The following is a 25,967-nucleotide window of genomic DNA, read 5'->3' on the forward strand; positions in this document are numbered from 1 at the left end:
GTTACGCCAGGTGACCAGATGGCCTCGACTGGCACAGACCACAGTGAGCAGCAAGTGAGAACAAATCGTTTATTGACATCCGCAAGTTTACAGAGGCCAGGACATCATTTCATTTCGATCGCTGCAATTGTACGTCGCTTTCGTGACAACATTTTTTTTTTTTTTGCCATAACAACTCGTTCACTTGCGCTAAGATTTCGAACGAAGGGCACAAATGAAGTATTGACGGCGACAACGGTTTCCTTTGCACCGTCTTTCTAGCGGAGTGCATAACACTCACCTTCTGTTGGAAGAATCGAATATTCTGGCCTCGACAGCTGCCTTCCGATGCGGAATTTCCCACATTTGTCATTCCACAAGCACTCAATTCCCGTGTTTTGACAGTCCTCTCAACAACTGATGGACGCAAAAGCACATAACAGCAATAACAGTCACGAAACCGGTGCTCCGCGCACATTGAAACGGTCGGCCGTTGCAGCGGTTTCAATTTGAATTGGCGGCTTTGTGGTTGTGAATTCAGAAACGAGGTGGTGCACCAGTCGGCTGTTCGTAAAAAGTTGCGTACATTTTTGCTCAACGGATGTTTGATGCGGAACTTGTTAATAGTATTTTTAAATAACACATTGTAAGCGAACTGTGTGGGCTCTTTGAGTCACGGAATGAATGTTTTGTATTCTATACCAAAAGTAACCTTTTGCCTGCGCCGTCTGGTGGGCTTGATGGTCGAAAACAGCGCTTTAGGTTGGTCACGTGGGGCGTCGATTTTTACGCCGCCTATAGGGAAGACAGGGAACGTCCAAGCTTGAGAGGTGGTGCGACCACAGAACAGGGAGGATTTTGTGCGACATGCAGAGAAGAAAGTCACTGCATATAGTGCTGCAACTCCCCATTGGCGCGACTTCCCAAAAAGCAGCCCGCGGTCACCCCCCGCACTCTAAAAAAACAGGGGTAAGTTGAGATGCGTGCTATCTCTCGACGAAAATTGAAAGTAGTATTTAAGGGGCTTTCGGTTGTTTTCTTGATATCGCAAAAAAGAAGCCATAAAATATTAGTGCACATTACTCAAACATTCTGTTACAATTTATGAAAAAAGCTTCATTGGTTAGATGATGCTTTGCAGTGAACATTTATAAAGTTTTGTGTTTTGTGCGTTAGATAGCGCGCCAAATAGCATTTGGTGGTGGCGCTGTAGGCGCATAATTGCAAATTGCGGTTTTTTACGGCTGTTGTAAGCCAGTAGCCGTACAGAAAATAGCCAAGCCATCATGGCTACGTTTGGTGCACGGTTAGAAGACTCTTCTGTGGTTCATTTTCGCGTTCTGTGCAGTGAATGCGCTGTGTACCAAGTTTGATGAGGTGCTTAGGACGTGCATTCGATGTCCCTGCTTCAGGTAAGTGTTGGCGTTGTTTGTGCGCTGCATCTTGCCTCCAAAGTTGTCAAAATAACTCCAAACCGCTGCTTTCTTGCCTTCAATCTAATACTAACTGAGAACGTCTATGTTTTCGCTGATATCGCAGCCCCCTAACCCAGGAACTCGACCAGTCTCGCCAGACCTTTTTGCGGGCGGAGCCCCCTTCGGGGCCCGGGCTGTCGGCATCTCATGCCGTCGTCGTCTCTTGCCGTAGTATCATGTATTCACGGTACTAAAACACCGGGACACTCGTTTACCGACGTCTCGCGCTAAAACGCTTCGTGTTTCAACGGCACGAGACTTTTACATCAAAGCTGTATGTATATCTCTGCCCCACCGATTTCGCCTCCATGGGCAAAAAGAACGCGTACGCACTGCATGCTTCGCCCCACCCCAGGTTTCACGTTATTGGAGATGGCTCGGGATTTTTTGTTGTCTGTTTGGTTCGGGACCCGCAGTTTATTGAGAAATGCGACTGAATTGAGAATATTTGGAGAACTTTAGCATTTCTCGCTGAATTGTTCAGAGTGTCCCGAGAAGACCTGCGTCGGTAAATGCTCCTTTTGCCGGGAACCCGGGACACCTTTTCATATGGTCGGCGGCTGTACACAAAGCCCACTTGACCAGCCCAATCCCTTCCACACTTACGAGCAGCTTTGGGAGAGCGCCTTGGCCAGCTCTACCCTCGACGTCCAGCGCAAGTTGGTGAAGAGGGCAGAAGACGCGGCCCGTGCCAGTGGACTCGTGGAATCAGGAGGATACCCTAAAGATTATTTTCTAGAAAACAATATGTTTACTCTCTCTCTGAGGAACTGTAATCTTTAAGCTCAGTCATGGGATTCAAGGCAGATATGAAGATGCTGAAAGTTATGTTAAACAGTCATGCTGGCTGGCCAAAATAGTTTCATCTTATAGGAGGCGTCTAATGCCTCGATATTACCCCCAGCTTTGGTACGTAAGTGCTTGAAGGACGAGGTGGGCGCATGCAACTATCTTGAACAAGTTTTCAGTACTAAACCAAACCAAGGGAAATAAATCACTCATAGAATTGTATGAGCTTGCGTGCTTTCGGCCAGCACCCCACTAAAAAGAATGGTACACAAACCAACGTGTACTCCCCTGAATAAGAGCAGGAACTCACTGGGAAAGGAAAATGCCAGCGTCAAAGGAGGGTTTTGAGAAAGAGTGATGGACCGTGGATCGGCACGGATGCCTGGGCTCAGACTTTTATTTCACAGCACTGTGGGTGACGACGCACGAGGCTGTAGTCGCGAGCGGGAAAACCAAGAAAATATGCCGCAGAGCAAAAGACCAGAACAGCTCAAAATGCCGCTCGTCGTAACCCCTTCAGAGGAAGCTGCTACGGCGGCTTGGCGAGACCAACACATAAGTTTGACACCAGATCAACGAAAGTTCAAACAATTCCTGTTTTTGTTTTCACGTTCGTAGGAAGTTCTAAGCATCTCCCGTATTTTTGCAGCAGTAGGGTCATGAGGGTGGGTTTATAAAAGTTTGAACATTTTATTTCGAGTGGGATTGTGCAATATGCGGCACCGTGTTCCCTTGGCGATGCATGGTGACTCAGTGGTTAAGGCGTTAGACTGCTGAGCACAAGGATGTGGGTTTGATTCTGGCGTGGTAGTCCTCGTACTGATTCAAGTGAAAAACGAAAACACCCGTGTGTTGCGATTTTGGCGGGCTATAGGAGTACTGACACGAAATTTTTGTTACGTTTTTTTCGCTGCTATGCGTGCCTACCAGCCCACTAATCATAGAATGACAGATTAGACGGTCGAGCGCAGCGTAAACATTCATTTACGGCGTCGTTTATTCGGGCCAGTTTCGGTTTCGACAAAAAAACGCCGAGCGGCCGCCACGACAGCATGTATCACATGGCGTCACCATTCTTGCCGGATCGCTGCCTCGCTGGAAGCGCGCGCGAGCGAGCGCACGCGCGCGCCCAGACCGGCCGAGGTCTTCGCCGTCCCCACAGGCCCGGGCAGCATGACGTCAGTCCCGAAACCATGACGTGTACACACGCCCGAGCAGCGCGCGCCAACCACAGCCAGCGCGTCAGCTTCGTCACGGGAGCCCCGACGTCGACAGTTTAAGGCATGTAGCAGATGATGTCACGTCGACCCGCTCTGGCCTTTCTCGTGCGGGCGAAGATTAAAATGGATTTTAAATGTTTCGCTGAACGGTTGCTGTTGAAACTTGCTCGGAGATATCTCCTGATAAAAAGGAAGCGTTTTACATAGTTATCCCAGCTTTGAAATTTCGTGTCAGTACTCCTTTAAGCCAACTAAAGTTTTTCTTCGGCCAAATGTATTTTGAAGGTGCAGTATGCACCACCAAATGAGCTGGGGCATGAGTGGTAGACAGTGAAATACCTTGTGAATAAGTCAGAGCTAGAGCCACTAAATAAGCTATGCTCAAGAGTAACAACACTGGTGCACCGCGGCAGCCATTTTGGTGCCCGACGCCAAGTTGGCGAGCTTTAGGTGGTGCCCTATTGCAGCTGACATTGATGGGTAGAATTGGTCTGGACACCAGTTGGCAACCATGACAGCTGTGTTTACTTGTCGAATATTTAGAGACGGCGTGCCAGTGCGATGGGGTCAGTTACGCCGGAGCCCCTAATTAAGCTACGTGTTTTAAGTGGCTATAAGTTACGCTACGTCACTGTCATTCTTTCCCAGTGGGAAGCGATGCAGGCGTTTTCCACCTTCCCACCGGTTGAAACAGCCCAGTACAGAGCAGCACGGCATCGCTACTCTGTCTGGGGGCTTAAAAATTCACTCTCAACGTGTAATACAGCCGCACTGCGCTCCGGAAATCACGACTTATCGAAGAGCGTGGGCGCGGCAACACAGAGTCACCAAAATGTCAGCACCCATGGGTCTTCCGGGGTAAACAAATGTCACGGGATGTGGTTTGACCAGTGGCCCCTGTCGGCGGCAGACAACAAGAGAGAAAAGGGGGCCGATAATTTGACACTTGATCTAGGGTCTCTAGTCAAACCCATATAAAACAGCTGCACCTGCCGGCGGATCGTGTAAACAGCCATGAAGCGCATGTGATGTTCTGGCTGGCCGGTTGCTTCGTCCTTTGGCCAGAGCAATGTGAAATTTGAAGGTGTGCCTCCAGAGCAGGAGCGGAGTGCGTTACTGCCGCACTAACCTGGCATTCTTCCAGATGGGAGCAATAGTTAGCCTGGTGTGTGTTGTGTGACAGGTGAATGAGGTTTCACGCGATTAATAGAATAGGTGCATGCCAGTCACAAAGAACTCTGGTTGCGGGGGAGCCATTGCGTGGAGGGCAGCCAGTTTGCCTCTCGAAGTTAGTCGCTCCAAAAGACGAAGAAACGAAAACAGAGACAGATGCAAAGATGACGTAGTGGTAAGAAGGTCTGCTAATCGCTAAGCTTTCACCTTCAAACCACGTAAGTCGACCGAAGGGCCTGAGGAATTTTTCCTCGATTCTTTTCACCTTTCAATAACATAGATAGGTCTATGTCATGGTTCTTATGGCAGACGATTTCAGCGGTGAGCTCGTGGTTTAGAGAAAGTGAATACGTGGACGTTCCGTTTCTTCCTGTAGCGCAGTTCCTCCCGCCGAGGTTGTGAATTCGACCCTCCCACACTGGAAGGTGCTGCCCCAACAGACGGCATGCGAGCAGGGGTGGAAGTCTTTGGGGCTCTGAAAGTTTTCAAGTAACGTGACTGGGGTCTCATAATGCTGTTGCATTTCACACTTAAAGGCGAAGCTTAAACGTCCTCCAAATTTTTGTTTTTTCTTTGACAATGCCAGCCCACGAAGTTCGTGCCCCAACATATAGGTCAGCAAATTTTTTTAGCCACATTGTGTTGGTGTTTTTGCACGGAAGGATTTGAAGTACAGATTAATATTAAACAAAACAATGAAATCACTGTCATGATAGGGGCAGAGGTCGGCGAACTCACTTATGAGTCCACTCACTCAGACTCATTTGGACTCAAACTCACGCGTGAGTTTGAGTTTCAGTGAGCGCGAGGCTAGTGTGGCATAGTGAGTTTGAGCCGAGTGATCCCGACTGAGTTTGAGTCCGATTGAGTTTGAGTACGCTTGAGACCTAGTGAATTCTGAGTCCATTTTGAGTTTGAGTCCATTTTGAGTTCTGAGTACCTTTTGAGTTTGAGTCCGTTTTGAGTTCTGAGTACATTTTGAGTTCTGAGTCCATTTTGAGTTCTGAGTACAATTTGAGTTCTGAGTACAATTTGAGTTTGAGTCCATTTTGAGTTCTGAGTACATTTTGAGTTTGAGTCCATTTTGAGTTCTGAGTACATTTTGAGTTTGAGTACGTTTTGAGTTTGAGTACATATTCAGTTTTGAGTACATTTTGAGTTCTGAGTACATATGAGTTTTGAGTTCATTTTGAGTTTGAGTACATATGAGTAGCCTAGCAGGCAGCTATGGTTGGCTGTCAAGTTTCATGCGTCACTTTGGGCTCGGAGTTCAGGTTACCGGCGGGTACGGCACCAATCACGATCTGCATGATCGGTTGGGAGGTTAGGGGGTGTCTGATTTTTTTTAGTTTCTTGTTGAATTTTCATGGCCATAAGCACTTGCTGTATACCTAATTTTTGCGGCTGGGCGCGTGAGTGATAATTGACTGGTGAGGTCATAAAAAAGGGTAGTCTTAACTTTTCCTCTTGACGGATCCACTAAGAGCGTGGGAAAGGGTGGTAGGAAAGCACACGGCGGCGCTGGCGTGCTGGTTGTTCGCCTGCTACTGTTAACGGCTTGATATACTAAGGGTCACAAAGGAAGAGGTGAGAGCCGGGGGGAAATGGGGGCGGGGGCTGTCCCTTCTGCTGTTTCAAATGAATTAGCTGAATTGACTGGGCAGCGCCCCTTAAGTTAAGACAGAATAATGACCACATTAGATTGGGTGAAAAGTGAAACTGATGACGCTAAGGCATGTAAGGTATCAAATGAAAGGTCTGCATTAACGGAATCACGCGGGGTAAATAAAAAAAATGCTTCCTGATTGTAGTCATCAGGCAGTCATAATGAGTCATAGATTGGGTTAAAATTCAAAATGACGCAAAGAGGGCATGTGGGGAATCAAATTCAAGGTCTCGATGTGGGGAATCATTCGGGACGAAAATGAGTTATGGATATATCATGACGTAGTCATGATAAGTCATAGATTTGGTTAAAATTCAAGTTAATGATGCTAGGGCGTGTGGCGTATCAAATAAAGGTCTCGATGAGGGTAATCACGTGCTTCCTGATTATTATCATGACATAGCCAAAATGGGTCATAAATTAGGTTAAAATTCTCAATGTTGCCACTGCGTGTCCGGGGCATCAAAGTGAAGGTTCCGATAAGGGAAATCACGTGGGACAAAAATGTGGTAGGGCTATATCATGAGATAGCCATGGTTAGTCATTGATTGGTTTAACATTCAAATTGATTCCGCTAGGATGTGATGGGTATGAAATTAATGGTCTTGATAAGCGGAATAACGTGGGAGAAATGCAAAAATGCTTCCTGGTTATAACCATGAGATTGCCATGGCGAGTCTTATATTGGGGTAAAATTCGAAGTGACCCCGCTAGGGCGTGTAGGGTATCAAATTTACGGTCTTGACGAGGAGAATCACATAATACAAATAAAAAAAGTCTTCGTAGTTCGAATCATGAGATAGTCATTATGAGTCATAGATTGGGTTAAATTCAAGGTAAGGCCGCTGAAGCATGTGGGGCATCAAATTAAAGGTTCCAGTTAGGGGAATCACGTCGGACACTAAATAATGCGTCCTGGTTACAGTCATGAGTCATGGTTAGTTTGACTGGTATGAATTCCATATGACCCTGCTAGGGTGTGTGGGGTATCAAATTAAAGGTCTCGTCGAGGGGGGACAAATATAAAAATTCTTTCTGGTTATAATATGAGGATATATCAAAAGGTATATAGCAAAAGGTACACTCACACGCTCACTCACTCACTCACACTCACTCTCTCACTCACACTCACTCTCACTCACTCTCATTACACTCACACTAACACTCTCACTCACACTCTCACACTCACTCTCACACACTCACTCACACTCTCACTCCCCTCACACTCTCACTCACACACTCTGTCACACTCACACTCACTCACACTCTGTCACTCACTCTCACTCACACTCTCACTCCCACTCACACTCTCTCTCTCTCTCTCTCACACTTTCACTCACCCATACTCTCACTTTCACTCACACTCTCACTCACTCACTCTCACACTCACACTCTCACCCACTCTCTCACTGTCTCAATCTCTGTGAGGCCATTTGAGTTCTGAATTCATTTTGAGTTCTGAGTTCATTTTTAGTTTTGAGTTCATTTTGAGTTTTGAGTACATTTTGAGTTATGAGTCCATTTTGAGTTTGAGTACATTTTGAGTTTGAGTACATTTTGAGTTTTGATTACATTTTGAGTTTTGATTACATTTTGAGTTCTGAGTAAATTTTGAGTTTTGAGTCCGAGTGAGTTCTGAGTTTTGTGCTCAATGTGAGTTTGAGTGAGCGCAGATGTGCTGCTCAGCATTGAGTCTGAGTTTGAGTGAGTGGTGATTCGAAAAAAAAAATTGTGAGTGAGTTTGAGTGAGCCGCGCCAACTTTGCCGAGGTATGGATAGGGGTAACACTGTTGATAGAACATGTATGGATGGAACTGTCGAGACAGTTCCGAACGAAGTTTCGACTCGTGTTTTGACAGTATTGAGGCCGGTGTTCTGAAATGCGCGCTCACGGAACATGTGGATGGGACTGTACACCAGTTTTTTGAGAAGGTGTATGTAAAAGTTTTTGCTCCAGGTACTCTGTGCCTAAATGTTTTACTGTGAAGCAGTGTATGTCTAACCCCCATTTTCATTCCGGGGAAGCCGCTTTACTTGGCGCCGCCCCGGTGCATATTCTTGCCACTGCTGACCTTCTTATCACAACTGTTATTCCCCTCGCAACACCCATGCCCTTCTCACAAGTTGCGCTATCAGCTGACAGTGATGGTAGTGCCGTTATGAGGTGATTGTGTAGAATACACAGAAGTGCGAATGGGCGTAAAAATAACCGAAAGCTACCGCCGCTGCCATTGCAGCCTAAAATTCCACCTCGCATAGTATGTGCGAATACCTCACGGTTGAAGATCCGCTTGCCTGGTTGGAATGGCAGCGTGAGCCTGTCATCATATGCTTGAAAGGCTTTCCGAGCAACATTTTCGCTGGTGTATCGCCAGTTGCCGGATTATGTGTGCACGGGTTGGAGGTGGGAGGAAGGGGGCAATGATGCACAGCTGTGCTTAGTGACACAAAGCACACCTATGCATCATTGCCCCCTTCCTTCCACCTGTCAGCTGTCCTCCGTAAAGGAGCAGTATGGGTATGGTTTGGTGTGTTACACTGCTAGTAAGATGCCCACGACGGGTGGAGGAAAAAGGACAGTCACATTTGTCCACTAGAATAAAGCTCGAGGCCCTTCAGATTTAACTCGCTATCGGATAGACGCATGTCATTCGCTTGGAGAAAGAACGGAAATTGAAGAAGCGTCGGCTTGATCAAAAGCGCGAATAGGCGCGAAAATAACAAAGCCACTGCCACCCCCGTTGCCTGCTGAAGTTCCAGCTCTTTGAGTAGCTGGGAATCCCTCTTGGAAGGGCGGCAACTTGCCCGCTTGGAGCGCTGAAGTCCGCAAATATTACTTGTTCAGCCTAAACGGCTTTCAGAGCGACATTTTTGATGGTTTATTTCACTAATAAGAACGCGTACATATCCACTTGACGGCGATGAACAGTTTGTTGTGCTGGTGGGAGATTTAAACACGGACGTCAGAAAGCCCAATACCGGCTGTGCGGTGTCCTGAGTGATTGAGTGGGTTGGGTTGTGTTACACAAAGAGTGAGATGCCTACGACGCTGGAGTGAAACAGGCAGCTCCATGTTTTTCTGTCAGACTAAAGCTGGAGTCCCTCCAAGTCTCGAGAATTCAGCTAATTTGCTAGGAAGTATGCTAAATCAGCAATTACAAACAAACGTGTTTTGTTTTATGCTGCCCTCGGACCGCACCCAGCTTCGCAGGTCATTCTTCTTCACAGAGTGGAAGGGCACTAGGGCACTAATTTTTTAGTTCAGATATAGTGAAGTAGTTGTTATAGGGTAGTAATTTGATTCTTGCTGACTTTTTATAACCAGTATACTTGTGTGTGGAAGTGCTTTGCTATGAAAATCCAGAACCTCCCCATGAACCTACTCGTGAATTCATCCCGGAAAGTAATTACTGAAACAGCTTTTTTCCAGCTCGAAAATGCTGCAGTATGCTCCACATGCCTTATAAGACTTCCAGATATATTCAAACATGCTGAATATGACTAAAATGCTACCGGAGAACATGTAGGATAGCTTTAAAAAGCTGATCAACGTTTCACAACCAGCAATGGATTTGAAATTGTCATTTAGTAATGTTTTAAGGTAATTAGTTCCTCAGAACTGTTATTTGGTTGTAGTGGAGTCATTCAAATCTTTTATGTGTCGTGGAATTTAGGTGCCCATTTCCTATAGGGACGGTGTGCACTGCTTCAGGCACTACCGCTGCTGACAGGGCATCCAGCTACCCTGCGCCTGCAAGCCACTCCGATTTTTGCTCAGTCGCAGCATGTGAATGCTTGCTGCATTTGGTCATCTTGCTATTAAGTGCAATTTTTAGATCAATAGTCAGAGATGAATCCTCCAAGCTTCATAAACGTACACCGCCTGCCTTTCATGGGTGGTTATTCTTTTTTTTTCCAGATGGCTCCTGACTTACTCCTGCCACGGCTAATAACTGCACTGTTTCGTCAGGATTTAGCGCACCGCCATGTTTACTGATTTTCTAAATTTGATTTTTTCTGTAGAAGTCAAGATCATTATACAGACGGGAGCTCCACAGTTAGGGGCTACTACAAACTTTTCAATAATGGAATAAAAAGACTATATATGGAAGGAAGTATGAGTCTTTCAGAGTACACAATTAATGAATCTTGATTGTGCTACATTGCGAAGAATGCGTGAGGAAAAGAAAGCTACTCAGAGTGAAACACCAATAATGTTGTTTTAATAATGTTGTAATGACTCGGTATATTACAAGGATTTAAAAGCGCTGCAGAAAAGCAAGAAATTAAAAAAAACAAAAGAACACATGACACGCTCTTTGTCTTCCCAATGCAATGGTTTTCAATCCTTCCAAATACGAAAGAGCAAAGCAGAACAAAGTAAATTTTGTTATAGGTTTTAAAAAAAAATCCCTTCAAAAGGCAGCAAACGCACATGGGAGCACACAAAAAATTTATTTCTTGCGCTGCATTGTACAGCACATGGTAGGAACAATATGGCACGTAAACGCAAGCAAACATTACAAACATTTTTTTATGTGTCAATCTGTGCACAAGCTGGTACGAATTTGCAAGCAGGTGTTAAAGCGCAGCAACTGAGTTGCTGATCAGACAAAATTAGGCTTCAAGTTCGGCAAGCTTATACATTGATAGGTCCAGGAGGCTCATAAAGGAACATTTTGTTTGATCACTACTCTGTCAGCTTGATTTTCTCCTCCCCCTGCTGCGTATGTTGGTCTTTGTCACACATAATTGCTTATTTCTTTCACTCGTGAAACCGAAAAAAAATTATTTTTTGGCTGTAATACCTACAAAGTGGGTGAGGCAGCTGACAGCAGCTGAAACTGTATGATTAACAGAACCTATTTGACAAGACCTGTTTAAACACCAGGAATTGTGTAACAAGCTCTTAAAAAATTTCGAGCAAGCTCTATGGTGTCGTTTCAGTGCTGGTCTCATCAGTCTGTGATTGCGGCATCGATGTGTTTATAGAACATGGCAAGTTGTTAAACTTCTTTAGGTTGATGTTAAGCTTCAGAATTCGGTTGTCATGGTGCAGTGACACCGCATCGCCTTTGACAATGAATTTATGGGCACGGATGATTTCAGCGGCATTAAAATGTCGTTTGCACACAAGCCGATGCTTGGAGTCGAAGCTGAAGTTGCCATTTCTAACCACGGAATGGCCTGCTTCATTTCTACCACTGTTCTTTGTTGCTGGGTAAGCAGAACAGGGAAATTTCTCTGTTGTGCACTTGCACCTCGAACAACATCCCAAGATGCATGTTTGGCATCTTTCTTTGCATGTGCTAATTAAGTCGCAAAGTAATGAATAGCATGAGAAGCTAGTTACATGTCTTTGCCGCACCCTGCACTCCTAACTGGCAGCATTCCCCGTAGCTTTGGCCAGCCCTGTGCCGCCAAAGAGCCCTCAAACAGATGTTGGTGCCACCACGTGGCTGCCAAAGGCAGCATATGCGCCCATGGAGTTACAGGGAAGAATTGTGACCATAAAGTAATGAAGTATTCTGGTTATAATTTGATATTCTACTTGAAAAACAAAACATGGTTTAATTTGCGAAGAAAAGTTTGACATCCACCTAAATGCAGCCATACGGCTGAAACTTACTCCATCTTGGGGATTTTTCCTAAATCTGGTGGATGGTTTAATTTGTTTCTTTACAGCTGTTTTTGGAGGGACTGTAGAGCGGCAGGTTTATGTGATTCATGTAAAAAAATCGTGCACCCACCATTTTACGATGACGATGGTTGAGCATGAAGCTTTTCTCATGCGAAATCAAATTGTGAAGGGTCAAAAGCAAAGCCACTGCGATTAAGTCTAAAGTGCGTGCAGGTGCATAGCATGTGGGGTTGGCTGTTCTTTGCTGTTTTTACACCACCAAAGCCAAGTGCAAGAATGGTGGATTTGAAACTATTTCGTACCTTTTGCGCAAAGCCAAATGTCCTTATAAGTAATCTCCATGTATAGCTATCCCCCATTCTTTCGCTGTGAGATTTGGCTTCACTTCTGCCATCTTGACAGTCATCCCCAGCAAGTTAAGGACTTACAACCTTTGTTTTGGGGTTTTGAGAAATTGTGTTGATAATAGGAATTGTTCACCCAGAAATCAGTAAACGCAATCCTGAGTATTGTTGGTATTTATCACTCCCAGATATTCCTTTGTCTATGAAATTTTTGATTGAACAAGCAAATTGACATTCTTGTATTCCATGTAATAATTTTTTAATGTTTCAAAAGATACCTGCACGATGCTTGTAAATGCAGCACCACTTTAAAATGTACAAAACTTTGGATAGAAAGCAAGTAGTGGGTTTTGAACAAGTACGTTTATTCAGCTTCTGTAAATGGCAGTGAGAGCAGTGCACCATACTGTAAACTTGTGTGAAACTATGCTAGTACTTTTATGTGCTGTTCTATGTAAGTAATTTTTAAGGCAAGGTGTTTTGCTCGTGATATTCTAAAGTCTATTTTATGTTCCAGGAATTTTCTTTTGTAGCCACCTTACGAATGTCTTGTTTTTGTGTATGTGCTTACATTTATGAAATGTGCTTTCCCAAACTTATTCCCCACTGTTTTTGTTTTCAGAGTACTGTACACACTTCAAGGCTGATCTTGAGCAAAGTGTCCTGCCATGCCCTAACACTTTCCATTTTCATCACGTTTTTATTCTGTGTGGAGAAATTAAATTGTTTTGGTGACTAGATTACTGCTGCCTGAGAAAGCACATCCATTATGTGCATCGATGTCTTTGGAAAGTTATTGGTTGTAATGAGCCAGGCGCAATCCCCCAGTCATTACCAAAAGAGAAACGTACACGAAAAAATGGGCTATAGGAAGAGACAAAAGAGTAAAAATCGTGGATATCAGTTTGTTTGCAAAGAAAATGAAGCAGACCAATTGTGGGGACCCCACAAGTGTAGCATGGATTTAAAACAGCAGCGAATTGGGCAATGACCCGATGAAGGGAGAAAAAAGGAAGCATTAAGAAAATGTGCTAATACAGTCAGTGAAAGGTTCCAAGAAAATGAGCCAGAAATGATGCAACAAAAACAGCAATTTCACTACCCAACCTCGTGCGAGGAGACCGATGTAACACTGATGTTTTGCTTGTGCGTTTGCCTCCAAAGCTAGCACATTTAAGGAGGCTTTGCAGCATAGCGTGGTCCTTTCAATAAGCATTTTGATGGCACGACAGCAGAGTTCCTGAATCTTTGAAGCGCCTACAAAACTAGCTGCCCCAAAAGTAGCCTCTTTTTGGTACAACGCTACCAAGGTGTTGGCTCCGCTGCTTCTAGACATAACCTCATTGGCACCATCATGGTGCGATGTGGCTACGCTGAAGCCACAAAACCATGCCAGCACCAGTGATGCAATGGGCCCATTGGGTAGGGATGCGGTTGGATGAGTCTGTAGAGATTGTAGCAGTTTGGTTTTGTTTGCATGAGAATTAGTAGCCTTTCTTTGTCAGGAGGTTGTTTCTTTGATTTCGTGTTGTTTTGTTGCTAGTTTTCATTTCCCGAAAATTTTGGCTTCAAATGGGCCATGAAGACAAAATACAAGTTTGGTTCATAAAAAGCCTGCTTTGTCCTGATAACAGTTATATAAATTTTGTTGCAAACATTAAACACATAATCAGTATAGTATTGAATAAAATGTATGATGCAGTGGGGACTCCCCATACACTTGCCGGTGATTTCTTTGACGTCAGCTTAGCCACCGTCAGAAACACGACTGGGCAATTGTTGTGGGGCCTCTAGTACCATTTGATCACATCGGTGTAATGCTGATGCACAGTTATCCCACTGATGACCATCTTTTTAGTGCTGGCCATTACCACATCATTCCTCTCACTGTAGTGTGAAACTTAAAGGTTCCACATATTGCAAGCATTTCTAACATCAGAGCTGGTTGAAGCGACCGTTATTTATCTGTTGCACCAGAAGAACCTCGTGGAGCAATGACATCGCCTTTCATTGCGTGGCAACCCCTGGCGTAGTGCTTAGCTTAACGCTCACTTCGCTAGCATAGGCATGGCTCCTCCAAGCCTCACCAGCACCCGGCAAACTGTGATGTCACTGCGCAACATGGCATAAAGGTCCATGTAGAACGACAACATTCAGGCTTGCACAAAGGACGAAGGGAGAGAGGCCGCCAGCTCTGCTGTTTCTCAGCTTTGCACCACTAGCGTAAGCTGTGCCAGTTTTTCAGTTTAAAAGTTCTTTGTAGCTGGAATGAAGCTGAGTGAGTTGCTAAAGACTAGTTCTTTCAAATTGAACGAAGTTGTATCTTGTCTTTGTGGCCCTGCGCATTTAACTTGCCTTTGTCTTGTGAGTTTATTTTTCTGTGCCTCTTGAAAGAAATACAAAAAAGTGCCATGATAGGTGGCTCACACTGGCGCCACGAATGCACAAGTGGGCAGAACAAATCCGGAGGGCACAAGCTGATGTGAGGGCGGCAAAGTCGGTGCCCTTGCTGCATCACCACCAGCTCGCACCTCTGCGACCTCTTGTTGATTGCTTGCCTCCCGTTTCCACCGATGCCTTTTTAGCTCTTTTCCGAACGCACTATGGCTGCTTGCTAACATCTTTCTGTCATTGTGTTTCCTCACTGGTTCCTCCTTTGCATCATCCGTGGGGTCGTTGCCTGATTCCCTGCTGCTTCTTTAGTGTAGCATGGTGCTTCTGTTCCTTCTTTAGTGTACCATGCTACACATTCAGGGCTCTCTGGCTGCATATTTCTTCTCTGCCAGAAAATATAATTCCTCAATTCCTCCTCTTCATTCAGCACCCATCTCCTTACGTGGGCTTCGTTTCTTTGGGTATGACCTCTGGGGCTTTGTCCTTGCTGAAAATGATTTGCCATTGATAGCTTCCTTGGCTGCAAGAGGCCATTGTACCTTGCATGTTGCAGAAAATGTGTAATTCTTTGTAACTTAAGCTCAACCTAAAATGAGTATGATGCTGCTTGACATGCCCAAGGGTTGGACTTGAAGTTAACGACATTAAGCCTGCACATTAGATGCTACGCCGTATATTGTGCTTTGAGGTCTAAACCTCTGTAATTGGTACCACTGGAACCAGTTTGTGCTGTATGTAAGGCTCTGTGTACCAATTCACATAGTAAGACTTCAAGAAAGTGAGAAATTAGGCCTAGCTAGTACATACCTGATAGTTGCTGTTGTGTAAATTAATACGTACCCACCGAATAGCACATGCAGTATTGAATTGACCAGCGCTTGATAAACTTTGCGGGGGCATGTACCTAGCTATCAACCAATCATTTACTTTAAACACAAGTGCTGAGCCAACCACAAGATATTTGGGCTATATCCTGAATCCTGTGCATGCACTCCGAAGCTTACAAAATGGTTACAAAACCACAGGGTTAGTAAGCCTTTTTAATACATGCCCACTGCAGTGTATTTAACAATGCTTTATAAACAAGAATGTGTACTGCTTTCACACGATTTTCTGTGGTTGGCACGGGTAAATCACGTGTCAATATTTCTGCCAACACCTGCCCCTGGTAATTAGTTTAGAAGCATTAATTAGAATATTTTTGTGGGTGTGGGAGTTCCAACTTGAATAAAAGCATGTTTGAGGTGGTGCTGGTTGGTCCCTGGTAATTGTGTGAGACTAATGTCCTTCAGTATGTGGTTCTTCCATGTGTCTATTGTGCTTTGTGCTTCCCTTATTTGTGTTAAGTCATTTTGCTTGAATGTTGTGAATAGTGTAGCGTCGATGTTTCAAACAGCAATGTGGAAGCCATGTATGGTTTTATTCTCTAGGTGTATTGCATTACTACTCTGAATTTCTGAATAAGCAGAATGCTGGAAATATTGAGTCTTATTGTGCTATGTCATGGTGGAAACCAAAAACTTGGTGCAGAAAAGTTAATATTACTATCTGAGTCAGGCTTGTGTTGCGCCTTATGACTGCAGGCATGTGTTGTTGGCTTGGTCACTGTCTGAGGAGCTGTAGGGCTGAGCATATTGTGGACAATTCAATTCTGAGGGGCAACAGTGAGAACAAAGAATGCTTTTTTACGTTATGCTTGCCATTAGTTGATGCTCTGAGGTAGTTCATAATTATTTAGAACCTTTCAGTGCAACGAGGCAGATGGCCCATTTTGCATTGCTACATGTAAGACAGAATAACAAGTAAAATCAATAGCTAAATATTGGGTTTGTTGTGCCAGTGTTTTTGATGCGTAGTATAGAAACACTAAGCAATAGTCAACTCACTTATGAGCAGAGACAGTTGGGCATATATTACGTAAATCTAGAAGTGGACTATTGTTGGTGGTATAAATTCACTCAATTATAGATTTTCTGAGTATTCTGAACGTCCAGTAAGTTACGAGATTTCTTTTATTAAAGTGGGCGAAGAAAAGAATAAACAAAGTTGTAAACATTTGGTCACGGGTAATAATATTAAAAAACTTAGCTTGATTCGGACTATTTTATATTTACGAATATTCTAGAGAATGTTAATTGCACTAGAAGTTGCACTCAGTGTTGTGCAACTTTTTATCCCATCTGCGGGTAACCTATTGTTCTAGCCGCAGTGTTTATTATTCTCAAAAATATGTACTCTTGTCTCATCAATACTGTTCTTTAAAATTCTCATATATGTTAACTAGACTAGTTCATATTTACATTTTAAGGAATCTCATTGATGGGACAAAAAGTTACACATAGCATTGTGCATTGTCAATTCTCCTACCGTTAGGGCTGTTTTAAATTGCCTAGACTAATGTTTACTGCAGCGTAAACACTAAGCTTAGCAAAAATGTCCCCAGTACTCAAGCAAAATTGTAATTTTAAAATGCAATGCGGAAAAACTAGGTGTCAAGGAAATGAAAACGTTCAGTTCCCATTCAATCTGTGGAATGGATTTTTACTGTAGTGAACAGCAACTTAATATATGATCAAATACTCTAACAAACCAGCAAATGGTTGCAGGTTTAATCGAGTTTATTTATTCCAGAAAATAGCCTTTGCGGAAGCTCATGCTTCAGGGCTTTTTGCTTGTCAATGCAGGTGTGTGGTTCAACTCATAATTGTCATTGGTTGATAAATACAAAAGCTTATTTTCACGAAGTTTGGGGCACAGCAAATAAACCAAGCCGTGTTAGGTACTCAAGAAGTCTTTCCTGGGGTGTTTTATTGATCATAAGCTTTTGGTGTATCACCTGACCCTCAGTTTTGTGCCCATGGTAATGCGTTTGCACATGCATAGTTTGTCATAACGCTTAACCGCAAAAGCAAAGTAGTTGTGTTTCAAGTAAAATAGGAGCATTTTTTTCATGCAATGACATTAAGGCTGTTTAGGATGAACTGTAAGTTCAGAAAAATTGCAAAGTTAACTGCTGTTTCACAACTACGAATAACTATGCATGTATGCTTCAGCTATCCTTGGGCACCAATTAAACCGAAGCTATAAGCTAATCTTACTGCTTATAGCTAATGCTATAAGCTAATCTTACAGCATGGTCACTTTCATGTGCAGTGTACATTTTTGTCTGATGCTTCCTGCAGATACGACACTAGGATGGGGCCATCATCCCAAGGACATGGTGCCTTGTTTCACGAGTTCGCAGATGAATGTTGAAGGCACCGCATCTTTCCATGGTCAAACCAGGAGGGGGCGGCGACGTGTGAACAAGAGCAAACGTCTTCAGCAATGTCAGTTCTGTCCTTATACAACTTCCCTCACTGGAAATTTGAAAAAGCACATTAGAATTCACACGGGGCAAAAGCCGTTCAAGTGTGACGTGTGCTCTTATGCGTGCAACCAGCGACACGATTTGAAAATTCACATGTGGACTCACACTGGGGAGAGACCGTTCTCGTGCCAATCCTGCCCGAGCTCCTTTCGGCGGAAGCATGACCTCAAGAGGCACATCGAAACTCAGCACATGTAAAGTGGAACAGCTCAAGCAAGCGTGCAGACTTTTCTATTGCGTGAAGTCACTGGAACTAGATAGCGTACCAATTGTAAAACTGGATTTGAACAAGGAGGAAGGCGCATACATAAGGAGTTTGAGGTACTTAAGGTTTAAAATCTGCATTGAAACAGCAGCTTCTCAAAATAAATTGACTGTGTCTACTCAATTTCAGCAGTGCAGGGTCATAGTCACTGCTCTTTGACATTTTTAAAATATTTCATTGATATCAGTTTTGTTAAGGGGAGCTATGGCTACGTGATGGAAGTCCCCGAGTATTATCATCACTGAATGCTTTCAAGTTGGAATAAATCGTGTCAAGCATAGATTGGAACTATGCAACTACAGAACTACAGTTTGTGTTTGATACCTACAACACATCACTTTGTGCTGCTGAGCACAAGGATGCGAGTGCAATTCCGGGCTTCAGTGGCTGCTTTTCTGATGGAGGCGAAAAGCAAAAGCGCCTGTGCGTTCGAGATTTTGACGCATGTTAAAGATCCCCAGGTGGTCGAAATTGATCCTGAGCCCTCCACTACGGCATGCCTCAGCGTCTGCGTTGCGTCGGCACGTTAAACTTATCAACATGTCAATAATAAAAGATCTGGCTAAATTTGTATGAGATTTTACAATCACAAGCCCCGTGCTTTCATTGCAGAACTAACTTGCATCATTCAAACAAGCTTGCTAGCTTTTAAAACTTTGAGCACCATGCTATCTGTCACGTGGGTGACTTGGCTTGCTCAGAGAGATGGACCAGGGAGAGTCACTGGTAGGTTGAACCAAATACATTTATTCTTGAGCACCAACAATCACCAAGCAACAGTAAACCCTTCTAAAAGCATCAAAGAAATACTTCAGTCTCGAGGAAACTAATTATGTTCAACTATGTGTCCTTATTGGACTGGCCTACCTGGGTCACCGGCGATGACGTGACATGGATGTTGCTTGGCCACAACGCCATGGTAGCCGTAGTCATCAGGTGTGGTCCTCTAACTACTGCCCTATAGCTACGGACCCTAGTGGATGGGCCTACCCCTGTCGCCGGCGCTGATGTAGTGTAGGCGTTGCGTGGTCAGGACGCCGTGGTAACTGGATGGCAAGCGCCTGTCTTTGGCTTGTGTTGTGTTGGCCATCAGACGGAAGAGCGTCCCCTGCAGCAGGAGTGCAATTTTTAAATGAGAACATGACATCTGGTGGTGGAACGCATGCATAGCTGGCCCATCAACTCCCTATAAAAAAGCTTTTCATCTTCGTCATCTTGTTCCAGTGAAGATTATTCATTTTATTATGTTTATCTTTTGTTTGGAAGCAAAGAAGACGATGATGCTGTTTGTGTAGTTGTGTTGATGATGAGGACATCTCTGAAGCGAACATTATGGGTAGTCATCTGCCAATGAGTCAGTCTTTGTATTGAAATTCTGAACACGTCCGGATGCTTCTCGAGTCAAGTAGCCTGTTTGATTACCCTGCTCAAGTGAAGACTGATGAGGCATTTGCAACTGTTCGTTTGTGGCTTAATTTTATTAGCTCTAGGCAGCTGGTTTCCTATGCAATGTTCATAAATAGGCTGTACAGTGTTGTTTATTTGGCTTGCTATGTTGTGTGAATGTTTTAAAAGAGTTGTTTAAGCTTAAGCTTGGTCCATTGGCATTCGCAAAAAAATACCGGGAAAAATTTACGTCATCTTCCCACGTTGGAACCCTGAGGGAATGCAAAGCCGTGGAGTAGTAGCATGTTAATTGGTTGTTAGAGTAAAGACGTGTAGTAGCGTATTAAATGTCTTCTTTATTTATCGAGTAGTGGGGAACGTTTTGCGGCTTCTCGTTCTCGAAGCGAAGAATCCGCTGTTCGACGCTGGCGTTTCGAAGCGTTGTCACGTTGCCGAACGCCAGTGTCCATTATCAGCTCATCGGACGGCACAGCGTTGTCTCGACAGAAAGCAGCAACTGAAGGGAGCAGCGGCGCGGACCTGGTTATCTGAAGTGGAGAGGAGGAGGGAGATGAGCAGCACGCACAGGTGGTGTGGAGAGGGGGAGGGGAGGGGCTGCACGTGTGCTATCGCACAGGTGGTGTGGAGAAGAGGAGGGGAGAGAGAGCGGCATTATCCCAGCTGTTGTGGAGAGGAGGAGAGGTGTGGACGCCGGACCCCGGACGACGGAGCCTCGACTAAGAGGTGCTTTGCATCTAAAAACACCGGTGCAAGGTGCCTAGCATGACCTTTATCGATGGAGCCAAACCTTGCCTAGCTATGAAGTCATCAAGCGCTTTGGCACCGCTCGAGCTCTGAGAACACTCTGCTCAGCATTCGTGGCCTGATCTCTCGCATGCTCTTCTTCTCGCCAGTTCACGTGCATTTGCGCCTGAAGTGGGAAGAACCTTGCGAGGCCGGTTGCCGTCAGCTCTAGTGCGTGCTAACACGGTCCACTTTGGGAGAGATGTAAAAACCTACAAAGTGATCTCGGTCTGCCAGTCACGGGGAACTTTTAGCGGCTACTTCGGAAATGCGAGTAAGAAGCAACAGCCGGGTCTCCGAAGGTAAAGGGGCCGCCAGGAGTGTTGATTCTCCAACCTTGCACCACTAGTGCAAACTGTGCGAATGGCGCTATTTTTTTCTAACATTGATTATTACATTTAGTTCATTTTAGCACAAAAAGACTCGAATAGTAATGAACAGATCGGCCCTTTGGTGATAAAATTTTTAAAAAGAAATGTAATGCCTAAGGGGGGCAGAGCGCAACTTTTATTTCTTATTTATGGCCCTTTTACGACATTTACTCGGCATTTTATGGCCCTTTCACCCATATTGCGTTTTTTCTGAACCAGTATTCTGATGTTGCTTACTCTGCACTTCTTTTTTAACCCTTTCACTGCCACTCCTGATATAACTCAGACAACCATGATGCCCACCTCCTACCACGTCCAAGTATACTTGTGTTGCCTCTTCACCTAACGTCCTGACACTTCAGAGAAACTCGTAAAAAATAACTGTGGACATGTTGCACTGCTAATGAAGTTACATAAATGCATAGATTGTGTTGGGTACATTTTAGACAACAGATAGAACCAAGTTTCTTCATCCACATCACTTTGTGGATCGCTGTGGCATTTAAGGTGTAACCGAAGCAGCGAAAGGAGTCTCGTAATCTGCATGTAGCTACCAGATGCGACTTGGTGTAGTGCGTTGTTTTGAAGGATATACTAAAATGATTTCGAAACACCTCAACCTATCGGCAGGTAATTATTTTTGTAACCAAATGGTAATTCATTTGTATTCCATTATACAACTGCTTTTATTGGATGAGATAACTCCAAATATAGTGTTTACATGTCCTGCAGAGATTGTAGTGTGGTACTAGCACAAAACTTACACCGAAAAAACACAATACCCGACAGGGAGTGAGGACAAGCTGTAAGTTAACCAAAAGCGCCTCATCCCTGTCCGTTAGTGTCCGTTCGTCTGTATACTTAGCGCAATTGAACATGAAGAACCAGCAACTAGCCCCATTCTACTTTCTTTTGCCGGTTTTATTAACTTTGCCCTAATGTGAGCCAAGGCTTTTATTTGTCATGAATATATAAAAATCTCGTTTTTTTTGTATTCAGGCCAAACAGCTGCAGTGCCCTCGTTACATAAACTTACAGGTGGTAATTTTTTGGACAAACCCTTTCCCGTCTAGTTTTTCATTGCATTGTAGAAAAAAAAACCTCCAGTTGTCGTTTGCCCCACACATGGTCTGACCCAGCTTGCCTCTGCTTGTTGTGCTGAATCACGGAAAACAGCAAAGCATGTGGGTGCATTGCTGCTGGAACCAGCCCAACGGCAGATTTATTGCCATCGCTTGTAGTCATGACTCGCTACACAAGTAGCTAGGCCATTCAGGAAACCTTCAGTGCAAGGAAGGTCAGACTGCCATCGTCAACATCAGGCCTACCACGAAAAGCCATTAGCTATTGTGAACAGTGAAGACACACACTGCACACACGCTGAACTTATCAAAGGGGGATGAGTGTTACATTCGTACGGAACAAGCAGCTACGAAGTGAGTAGCCATCTGCACCTGCCTGTTGCATCAGTTTTTCGAGCCCCAACGAACAAGGAAGAGGGCAAGCTTTTGGCAGCAATATATGCCTCGCCGATTTTTGGCGAGCTGCCAGTTGCATTCATACCACCAGTGAGTGTGCTTCTCTTCCGCGGTGGACCACACTGCCGGCATGTCTTGGCATGTTCGAGACTCCAGTTTTTTCGGCATCTCTTCAAGGTGATCCTAACAGTTGCTGTGTTGCTTTTTCTCCACGGTATTGGTCCACCGCAGTGCCTCAATGGCTAACCCCTGCCGGCGAGTCCAAGGATGCAGTCCATCCTAGCCATGCAGCCGTTTTTCGGGTGGAGGTGAAAAACGAAAAAATTGTGTTGAGACTTCGGTGCCTGGTAAAGATCCCCACGTGATATAATTTAATTCGTAAACCTTCCACTGTGGTGCACTTCTTAACCCAGGTGTAGCCCAAAGTTGGAAAAATTTGAATTCTACCTAGTAAAGTTGCCAGCTATTCTGAGAAGAAAAATTTGACATTCACCTCAATTTCAGCCATATGGCTGCAAAGGGAAGCTGTACAGCTTTTTCAGAAACTTCGTAGTTTCTGCGAAGTTTCTGCTTATTGATGCCAAACACTGCATCAATAGGCTCATAAGTAATGTTGAGCTCCTTTTCTGTGCTCATGAATGTTTGAATGCACTTGCTGGTGAAATATATTTTTGTTGGAAGGGAAGCCTGGAGAGATGTCAAATTAGAGACTAAGTCGACTTGTTCCAGGGACAGGCTTCTAGTGATGCATTAGCACTGCTGAAGACAAAACAGTGGCAGTTGATAGAGTAAGTGCTGCAGAACGTGGTGCTGCAGCAGTCATGAGCTTCAGTGGGCTCTGGAAGTCTGTTGGCAGTGCACATTTTGTGTTGCGTGGCCTGTACTAAATGGACTGCCTCATCTTGGATGACTGTTGTTCCTACTGAGCAGCTGTTGTGGCATTAGTGCTTTGAAAAGGAAATGGTCCTCAATGACAGCACCTTGAGCTCTGAAGATGGCATTGTTAGCACACTCAAGGCAGCAACCTCTGGAGCAGATGTCAACGTGGTGCATATGTACAGGTGCCGTCATAAGTAACTGGAACGAGGATTTGTGAATATCGCAAAATATTTGTCTTACTGGCTTTAAGACAGCCATTAGCAGTGTACGGGAAGCTTTGTCTATTGGGGAGGACTCATTTGAACATACGCTAATGCAGCCAGGGAGTTTCCAGGAGAAGAAATGTCTGTAAACTTATGCGACCGTATTCCAATTACTTCCGACTTCATGTGTGCTTACGGTTGTTGTGAAATGTGGATTTGCAAAACGTGGAGGGGACCCTCAACCGCACTTTCATTAGGTGTAAATAAAATGTCATTATGGCTCTACTTATTTTTTCAATTTTTTACCATACAACCATAATAAAAACTGGTTTTAGTAATTGGTGGCTCCTGCTGTCTTGGTTATAGGTGGGATACACAGGTATCTTGAGTTTAAGGGTAAATGTTCATATTAAGGCAGGAAATGCACTATTGAGCCTCTATAGAAAAATTGTCATCAATATGATCATTGCACTCATTTTATTCAGCATGTTAACATTGGATTGAAAGACCAGGGCTGATCACGGTGAACTTTGCAATTGCACTATTAAACTGCAGGCCTTAACTATGCACTGAAAAATGCTGTTATCCAGAACTGCTTCTACTTCCGATGTAGACATGCTCATTGGTGGCATCAAGAGTTCATTTAGCTGGCCAATGCCTTCTCGGTGCATTTATTTCCTGCAGGCCTGAGCCTGCAAGAAATCACTGGTATGTAATTAATTTTTGAGTTGGGTTTTTGTTTTCAAAAATTTTCACATGAGACACATGCACGTCTAGGGCTACTTTGAGGTAACAGCAGAAAGTGTAATATCATTTGGTTCTCAATCCCAAGTGAACGGTTTAGTAGTATAACTGATTTTATATGTTGAATGGCAATAAGGGGCTGAATCTTGCTGTTAACAAGTGGTTGGAGAAGGCACTCTGTTCTGCCTGCCCTTCAAGTAAAAGTAGCTCAAAAGAGTGTATATTCTCTATGCTAAAGTGTGCGAGATTGTCTGGAAAATTATATTGGTGTTTTTGGGAAATAATATTTTTCAGTATAGTCTATATGACCATGTAGACTGGCCAGACTGGTTCCACGTAATGTTCTGGAATGTGCTTGTACTTTTGCTGCTGGGAAAATGCTCCTATTTTCTGCATGCCTGATTTGTTTACAAGGTTGGTGTTGACTTATTTGAGGTTTCAAATGGTTGTTGGAACTTTGAATTCGCGCAAGATGAGTGAATATTACAATAGTCTCATCAACTAGTACACTGGAAGTTCTGTGAAATAACTTTTGTCGGTTATTTAGTGCCAACCAGCAGTACTTTTGTAATAAAGATGAATTGCGTTTTTTGTCTTCTGTTGTTCCATCTCCCTCTTAGAGTGAGCCCAATGTGCTAGTGAAAACATTTTCTTAAGCGTTACTCTCCGATGGTGCTTTTTGCAGTCACCAGTGGTATAACAAGATGTGGTGATTACCAAATACTTTGTTTCCTGTTTTTTGTGCCATGGGAGTGTGCAATGAGGTTTCTGTTGTGCAGTCTGTGTTCTTTGCAGATGGTGTATCAGATCAGCATTTGTGTTTTAGGCAAAACTGCAGCTTCCTGATGTCATTCTTATTTATGAGAATGCAATATAAAATTTTGGTTTTACACACCTAAATTAGAAGTTCATTAGTGACTAGCATGGTGGTGTGAGACCCACTGGGATGCTATTTAGTGTTCTTCGTGATAATAGTGTCATTCTGTGCAAAGCACAGTGCAAAAGGGTAAAAGCATGCTTGTTTAGACTCAAAAGATGCACGCTTGAGCATTTAATGCATGGTATAAATATATACTCTGCAAGTTTGTGAAAGAAAGATGTATTACTTGATTGTTAATGATGTTTTGACAAGATTAGGTTTGTTGTATATATAGGAATTAGTACATGTCTACTATTTGACAGAACGCCTCAAATTTTGTGTGGGCACATTTTATATTGTGACATTTTATCACGGCACATCTATTCCAATGGGTAAAATTGCCAAAAACCTGTTTGCAGTAGAAATGACTTGCACTGGAAAGGCACTATTCAACTTGTTGTTCTATTCAACTAAAATTTAACTTGCTGTTCTGTGAAGCTGCAAGAAATTTCTCCAAAAATTTTATGAAATGCTGTTCTACTTCCTCTACCAGCCTGCTACCTGGTACATTTTTAAGGCTTCCAGTGTGCCACCCTTCTAGTGTCTAGTGGGCTAAGTCTGGCTTTCACAGAATTAGTTTGTAGGTGGCTGTAACTGGTGTGTAGGTATCTTATATAACATCAGGTATGCTACTATCTTTTGCTAAGGTTCTTTGTGTGAGAGGTTCTTCGAAGTAAAATTCCCAAGAAAAAAGTTTGCTGATACATGCATGCTTTCTCACATCATCAGCATTAACACAGTATAAAGACAAAGGGTACCTTTATGTGTAAAAGCTGAGGAAAGTCCTGGAGGGTATCTTCTGAGGGGGAAAGTGAATTCAAGCTCATTCTGCAAAATTTGCAATCCATTTCTACACTCCTGATGCTT

General features: G+C 43.9%; 1 long non-coding RNA gene across 1 annotated transcript; it reads left to right on the top strand.

Moving 5' to 3' along the window:
• Window positions 1-1,245: 1,245 nt before the first annotated feature.
• On the top strand, window positions 1,246-25,967 carry LOC144158651 (uncharacterized). The gene is made up of 3 exons (XR_013320157.1): window positions 1,246-1,391; window positions 17,864-18,010; window positions 22,587-25,967. It is a non-coding gene; the product is annotated as an uncharacterized LOC144158651 (long non-coding RNA).

The sequence above is a fragment of the Haemaphysalis longicornis genome, unplaced genomic scaffold (genome assembly GCF_048455015.1).
Source record: "Haemaphysalis longicornis isolate Haplotype H1 unplaced genomic scaffold, Haemaphysalis longicornis Haplotype H1 scaffold_10, whole genome shotgun sequence".
NCBI lineage: Eukaryota > Metazoa > Arthropoda > Arachnida > Ixodida > Ixodidae > Haemaphysalis > Haemaphysalis longicornis.